This window comes from Chiloscyllium plagiosum, chromosome 12 (assembly GCF_004010195.1).
Source record: "Chiloscyllium plagiosum isolate BGI_BamShark_2017 chromosome 12, ASM401019v2, whole genome shotgun sequence".
NCBI lineage: Eukaryota > Metazoa > Chordata > Chondrichthyes > Orectolobiformes > Hemiscylliidae > Chiloscyllium > Chiloscyllium plagiosum.
This window is the reverse complement of record NC_057721.1, coordinates 47,037,408-47,045,597: the sequence shown is the minus strand read 5'-3', so window position 1 is coordinate 47,045,597 and position 8,190 is coordinate 47,037,408. Positions and strand designations below refer to the sequence as shown.

The window sequence follows — 8,190 nt, the reverse complement described above, 5'->3', positions numbered from 1 at the left end:
TGCTGGCCCCTCTCCCCCGTGAGAACATTCTGCACCCTCTCTGAGACATCCTTGATCCTGGCACCAGGGAAACAACACACCATTCTGCTTTTACTCTGCTGGCCACAGAAACGTCTGTCTGTACCTCTGACTACAGAATCCCCTAACACGATTGATCTCTTGGAAGCCGACGTACCCCTCATTGCATTAGAGCCAGTCTCAACACCAGAAACTTGGCTGTTCGTGCTACATTCCCCTGAGAATCCATTACCCCCTACATTTTCCAAAACAGCATACCTGTTTGAAATGGGTATATCCACAAAAGAATCCTGCACTAGCTGCCTACCTCTCTTATCCTTCCTGGAGTTAACCCATCTATGTGACTGTATCGGAGACTTTCCCCCCTTCCTACATCTGCCATCCATCACATACTGTTGCAAATTCCTCATCGCTTCTATAGGTCTCTCCATCCGATCCACTCGATGTGATAAGATTCGCATCCAACAGCATTTATGGCAGATATAATCCGCAGTAACCCCTAAACTCTTTAAACTGCCACATCTGACAAGTATATATCACTGCAAAGGTCATTTTTGCTCCTTCTCAATCTACAGACCCAGAAAACAACACTGTCTTATTCCTCTACAAAATACTGCACCAGGTTAAATTAATAGCTATGGCTTATATTTTAAGTTTAATCAAGAGACTTATATCCAAAAACATATAATCAAGAAAGAATCCACTATACTCACTACTGCAGCCTTTCTCTTGGACAGACTTAAAACAACAATTAACTTATCTGATTCTGTGCTGTGAACTTCGCCCAACAGTTCCTCCAAGATTAATTGTGAACTTCACTGTTTGTTAATTTTTCCAGATGCACTCAGATGTCCAGCAATACACGAATTCGACAGAGGTTTACATTTTTAAATATTGTAAATAATGTAAATACATTTTCTGGTGAGGGTATTGTAATATGGATAACTGAGTAGGAAATTAAAATGTAGGCCATTCAGGTAGAAAATCAGGAAGCACCACTGCATGGAAAGATTAATAGAATTCCCAAATTTTCTTCCATCAAAAAAAAAAAGTGTAGAATGCTGGGACAACTTGCAGTTGAAATGCAGATTACCATAACATAACTGAAAGATGGAAAAGGCTCAAGGAACAGATCATAGGGGTATCCAAGGCCATTCTTTTCACATAGGTCTTCAATTTGCCATGGTTAATTCTAAATGATGCAACAATAGGAAGAACATTCATCACACTGGTTAGTAGAAGTTAAAAAAAACCTACAAAATAAAGTGATTCAGGTCCAATTTACTGCTGTAAATATTGCAATTTGATTCATAAGTTTCTCTCCATACTGGTCCTCAATCACTTTACACCTGCAGCTAAAAAAAATTGTTTATTTCAAATCATATGAACATAATGAATCATAAAAACTAATAATGTAAAAAAAAATTACCTTTTTGATTTCAGCAATTTTATCTTTGTTTTGAGCAATACTGCATAGTAGTACAGAAGCCAAAGAAATACAGCAGCGACAAATGCTCCACAAATATCCCCATCAGTGAATGGAAGAGCCCAGCACATCAGTCCAAAAAAGATAAGGCTGAAGCTTTTGCAGCCATCTTCAGCCAGAAGTGCCAAGTGGACGATCCATCTCGGCCTCCTGCACTGATCTCCAACATTACAGATGATATCAGTCCTCAGCGAATTCAAATTATTTCATGTGATTTGAAGAAATGGTTGGAAATACTGGAGACTGTAAAAGGCTATGGGCACTAAACAACATTCTGGCAAGAGGCAATAGTACTGAAGACTTGTGCTGCCCAACCCAGCTGTTCCAGTGTAGTTACAATACTGATATCCACCTGATATTACGGAAAATGGCCCAAGTATGTCTTATAACTATAAAGCAGGACAAAGCCAACTTGGCCAAGTACCACTCGATCATCAGTAGTGATGAAAAGTGTCATCAACATTGCCATCAAGCAGTACCTGCTCAGCAATAACCTGCGCAGTGATGTACAGCTTGGTTCCATCAGGAGCGTTGCTGACCTCATTACAGCTTTGGTTCAAACATGGACAAAAGGAGCTGAATTCCAGAGGTGAGGTGCAGGGAGAGCTAGTGCCCTGGCCATCAAGGCCACATTCAACCAAGTGTAGCATCAAGGAGCCCCTCAAAACTGGAATCAATGGATATCGGGGCAAACGCTCCATTGGCTGGAGTCATACCTGGCATGTAGGAAGATGGTAGTTGTTGTTGTTGTTGGAGGTCAGTTATCTCAGTTCCAAGACATTTCTGCAGAAAATTTTCTCAGGGTAGTGTCCAAGGCCCAACCATCTTCAGCTGCTTTAATGACTTTCCTTCCATCATAAGTCAGAAGTGGAAATTTTCACTGATGATTGCAACTCCTCAGATAATGAAGCAGTCAATGTTCAAATACAACAAGATCTGGACAATATCCAGGGTTGGGCTGACAGGTAACATTTGCACTACACAAATGCCAGGCTATGAAGATAACTAATAAGAGTAAATCTAACCATTGCCCCTTGACATTCAACAGTTACCACTGAATCTTACACTAACAACATCCTCAGGGTTAATCATGGACCAGAAACTCAACTGGACTCACCACATAAACAGTGGCTACAAGAGAAGGTCCGAGGCTATGAATACTATGGCGAGTAACTCACCTCCTGGACTTCCCAATGCCTGTCCAGCATCTACAAATGGAACAAGTCCAGAATATGATGAAATAGTCTGCACTTGCCTGGATGGGTGTAGCTCCAACAGCACAAGCAGCTTGTTTGGCACTACCATCAACGCCCAGTAGTAGTGTGTAGAATCTATGAGATGCACTGCAGAAATTCACCACAGATCCACAAACAACACTTTTCAAACCCACGGCCACTTCCATCTATAAGAAAGGACAAGGAGAGTAGATGTATTGAACACCACCGCCTTCAAGTTCCCCTCCAACTGCTCACCACCCTAACTTGGCATTATCACTATTCCTTCACTGTCGCTTTGTCAAAATCCTGAAACTTCACCTCCACCACCACACCACAACCCCCACCCCCAAAAGGGCATTGTGGGCTGACCCACTGCAGCAGTTCAAAGAGGCAGCTCATCAAGGGCAATTAGGGATGAGCCATAAAACGCTGGTCAGCCAGCCTTGCCCACAGACCACAGATTAAAAATAGCCTTTAACTGCTCAAGAAACTTGACACCATGACAGACAAGACAGGACGTTTGATTGGTACCAAATCCACAAAGATCAATTTTCTCAATCACCAATGCTCAGAATTATCTACAAGATGTGTTACAAAAATTCAGTGATCCTTCGACAGCACCTTTCAAAACCACAATCTAGAAGGACAAAGAAAGCAGTCACATCAGAATACCATCTGCAAGTTTCCCAACAAGACACATATCATCCAGACTTCGAAACACATTGCTATTCTTTCAGCATCACTGGAACAAAATCTTCGAGTTTCCTCCACAATGATGTTGTGGGTCTACTTATAAGACATGAACTGCAGCAGTTTAGAAAGACAGCTCATCTCTACCTTCTCAAATGCAATTAAGGATGGCTATTACACAGCCAGTGTTACTCACATCCTACAATTGCTTTTTTGAAAATCAAGGAGATCATGTTAAGCTTATACAGAACACTGGTACAGCCTCAACAAGAGTATGGTGTCCAGTCTGGGTGCAATATTTTACTGAAAAATCTGAAGGCATTAGAAGGAACATAAAAGATTCACAAAAATGGTTCCAGCATCAGGAACTTCAGTTATGCAAGTAGATTGGAGAGCTTGGAATGGCTTTCCTTGGCAAAGAGAAGCCAGAGAGGGAATTTGATAATGCCGTATAAAATCAAAAAAAAAAGGGGCCTGGATAGAGTAAATAGGGGGAAAAAAATATATAGTTTCCATTGGCAAAAGGATTGAAAACAAGGCAGCACAGTTATAAAAGGTTACTGGCAAAAAAAAAACCAAGGGAAAGCGATCGGCTAGTGCTATTAAATCACTAAACTATTAATCCAGAAACTCAGCTAAAGATCTGGGCATCCAGATTCAATGGTGGAATGTGAAACACGGCAGATGGTGGAATTCGAACAGACCCAGTGGTATACAGTTAAAAGAGTTGCTTTGGGAGTCCTCCACTGACTTCAGACTCCAAGTCATCTCATGGCTTCACATTAAGTCATAGCAAGGAAACCTCCCGATTGTCACATACTCCCTCAGTTGAGGGAGGACGGTATCACCAATTCACTTGGTATGGTTCAAATGAAAAATTGGTACTCCTCTACATTGAACACTTGGAGGAAGCACTGAGGATGGCAACAGCACAAAACATACTCTGGGTGGGGGTTTTCAATGTCCACCACCAACAGTAGCTCAGTAGCAGTAATATAAATAGAGCCGGTCAGGTCCTAAAGGACATAGCTGTCAGATTGGGTCTGTAGCAGATATTGAGGGAACCAAGGAGAAAGGGAATCACCTACATGACCTAATCTTACCAACCTGCCAGCTGCATCTGTGCACGATGGTATCACTAAAAAAAGTGTTCACTGCACAGACCTTGTGAAGACAAAGTCCTGCCTTGACATTGAGAATAATGTCACACAATGTGTTGGAGGTTAAAGATAGTGCTAGATGGGACAGACCTCATACAGATCTAGCAACCCAATGCTGGAGCATCCACAAGGTGCTGTGGGCCATCAACAGCAGTAGAATTGTACTCCAGCACAACTTGTAACCTCGCAGCCCAGCACATCCCCGATTCAACCAATACCATCAAGCCAGGAGATCAACACTGGTTCAATGGACAGTGCAGGACGGCATGCCAGGAGCAGCACCTGGCATACCGGAAGATGTAGTGAAGTGACCAAACAGGACTACTTGCATGCCAACCAGCATAAGTGATGGCAGAGCTAAGCAAACCCACAACCAATAGATCAGATTTAAACTCTGCAGTCCTGCCACATCACGTCGTGAATGGTGGTGGACGATTAATTCACTGGGAGGAGATGGCTCCACAAATGATCCCCATCCTCAATGATGGAGAAGTCCAGCACAACAGTGCAAAAGGTAAGACTGGAGGTGTTGCAGCAAGCTTCAGCTAGAAGTGCCGAGTGGACTATCAATCTTGGCTTCCTCCAGTGGTCCCCAACATTACAGATGCTAGTCTTCAGCCAATTTAAATCATGTGGAGGGAAATGAAGAAACAGTTGGAGACACTGGAGCAAACGTAACAGGCCCTGACAACATTCTGGCAATAGTATTGAAGATTTGTGCTCTAGAACTTACTGCTCCATGAGTCAAGCTGTTCCAGTAGTTTCAATACTTGCATCTACAAGTGGCATTGCAGAAATGCATTAAAGATCCTCAGACAACACTTTCAAACCCACAACCACTTCCATGCAGGTGGACAAGGGTAACAGATATATAGGAATCTCACCGCCAAGTTTCCCTCCAAGCCACTTACCATCTTGACACGGAAATATAAAAATCACCAATCATTCATTGTTACTGCGTCAAAAATCCGGGAATTCCTTCTCTAATAGCATTTTGGGTCAACCGGCAGCAGGCGGATTGCAACGGTTCAAGAAGGCAGCTCACCACCACCTCCTCAAAGGCAACTAGGGATGGGTAATAAGCATTGGTCAGCCAGCAACACGCACATCCCACAAAATGAATATGTAAAAAAAAGTACTAGAAAACAAAGAAATGTGTCAGAGAGAAGAGCAGGGAATGGGACTAGATAAATTGTTCTTTCAGCAAGCCATCACAGGTGACATCCTTCTGTGCTGGAATCATCACGAGTCTGTATTAGTCCAATCTGCAACAGACAGTGCTTCACTTACAAACAAAGCAGTTATAAAAGAGGTACTCAAGAATGAACACAAACAACTGTCCAAACTTAAAGTTTGACTCTGTTGGCTCTTGTTCCACAAATTAAAACTCAATCATTTTTAAGCATAGGAGTGGAGTGAAGAACGCCCTCAAACTGGAAATTCAAATATATTCAATGATTGGAATGATCAGCTAATATTAGAGCAGCTTAAGATCGAGACAATCAATCAATGATACTTCCAGATAATGATCAGGCAGTTGAAATAAAATTTAACAGCAGCTACGAAACTTCAATACAGTAAAGATCAATTCATGTTCATGAAAGAAAAACTACAAGTTTAAATTGACCCAATAATTATAAAAGTATAAAAATAATGATATGTAACATTGGGAAAGGCAACTTTTCAGAATCCAACTTACAAATATTATTTTGAGGTGTTATGGCTACAAACCCAAAAGATATAATACAAAGCATACTGTTTCAGGCCTTCCATTTCTTTGCACAAAACACAATTGTTTGCATTAGTAAAAGTTGAGTCAAATGAATTAGGTTACACATTTTAAAATAAATTTATATTGTGATAAATAATAGGAAACAGTTCTTTCATAGAATTATAGAAATTACAAAGAGACAATTAGGCATGTCAGCTCCAATATTAGTTCTTCAGTCTAGTTTAAGCTTTTATATACTTGATGCTCAAATATAATCAAGGTGCCTTTACTGCATTATAACCATTTTAAAGTTTACTTGTGATAATGCATATTCTAATAATAACGCAGGTGGTCAGACATTTTAAACAGTTATGCTCTTACTTTCAATTCTCAGTCCATCCTCCATTGATACTCAATTCAATAACTGATGGATAATTCTTCAGAATTTTGAAAAATGAATTAAATTCATTTATTTTTCTTCACTGCAGTGAGAAAGAGCCAGCTTTTCAAGCATTTCATTATAACATGCATTCCAAACATCATCCTAGCTACCTTTCATAATATCCTCTCCCCTCATCATCATTCCAGTTTGGGAGATAAATAGTTTATTCCAAGCTATATACTTTTTGTAATTAACATCAATTGTTGCATCTAATCTATGTAGCAACTTTGAGATCTCATAGTAACCAAAGTAGGGAGGGAGAACAAAAATAAAGGGAATTGCATCCACTGTTGTACAATATTAGCTCCCCTTTTGTTATATTTCAGTGACAGGCTGATCCAGTTCCCCAAATAATAATATTATCTTCAACTCACTTTATGGTAGAAAAATAATCTACTTCAGGTATAATTCTTGGGGTTAAAACTGCAGCTGTGTCACTGCCAACTCTAGTGGAACATGATAAGTTAGTGAATGGCTAGAATTTCGTTAAAATAAAGCAGATGATTTTATACAAATTTAATTGGTAATAAACAACTTGTAAAAACTAAAACTAAAAATAAGTTGCAAGAAACGTATGTCACCAAAATATAAAAAATACAATTGGTTGGATCCTGAATGCAAAGTTTTGCATTAAGAATAAACTGACAAAGCTCTGCAAAGAAGCACTGAAAGTTTTTAAGAATATTCTTTGAGCATTTAAACACAGTAACACCATGCAGTACAGAACTGCTCTCTAGACACTTACACATCAATGTTCCGGGAATGAGACCGTTTCACAACGATCGATTCTGGACCATAGCACTCAATCAAAACGAAAACATTAGCTTCCTAAAGAGGGGAAAAAAATTACATTAATTTTAATAACCACCCCCTCCCAAAAATTGTTTAAATTCAACCACAGACCGAACAGCTGGACGACGTGGCGGTACCTAAACTGCACTGCAACCAAACTTAATAGCGGAAACCCCACTTACTATGCCTACATTGATTGGCGAACACAATGACTGATAGTGCTGTCCACACTTTTACTGGTCAGATATGCAATGATTGGAGTGCGCTTCCGGTAGTTAAGTTTGTATTTCCTCTCAGCGAAACCCAGGCGAGCGGAAGCAGTGCCGAAGCCTCGGTGGTCTCAAGCGGGTGGAGCTTCGTGTTGATTGGCAGGCGTACCCCGCCCCCAGAAGAGCGTCTTGTTTTGGGGGTGGGGTTCCGGCCCAGGGGGAAACCGTTACGCCTCGAGCTGGTTTGATTGGTGGGTGCGCGCATGGGATACTGGGCACCAATCAGTTTAAGCTCCTTATTAACAGCGCAGAAAACAACGAGCAAGTAAATAGCTGAAGTGCGGGACGCTGCAGAGGAGTGTTACTGTGCAGACTGAGGTTATTCAACTCATAGTATGCATTATGGCTCTCTGCAGCAGGGGTTCAGCTACCTTTCCCAATCCCCAGGTAGTTGTATATTTGTAA

At 40.9% G+C, this 8,190-nt stretch overlaps 1 protein-coding gene across 3 annotated transcripts in view; it reads right to left on the bottom strand.

The window, feature by feature from the left end:
• tmem39a (transmembrane protein 39A) overlaps nt 1–7,967 on the bottom strand; it is a 76,262-nt gene extending 68,295 nt beyond the window's left edge. Inside the window, exons 1-2 of one of the 3 annotated variants that reach the window (XM_043700964.1) lie at nt 7,699–7,967; nt 7,470–7,552 (exon numbers count right to left, since the gene is read on the bottom strand). The gene's annotated coding sequence lies outside the window, so the exon portion shown is untranslated. The other 2 variants (XM_043700965.1, XM_043700966.1) reach the window with 2 other exon arrangements.
• Nucleotides 7,968–8,190: the final 223 nt, after the last annotated feature.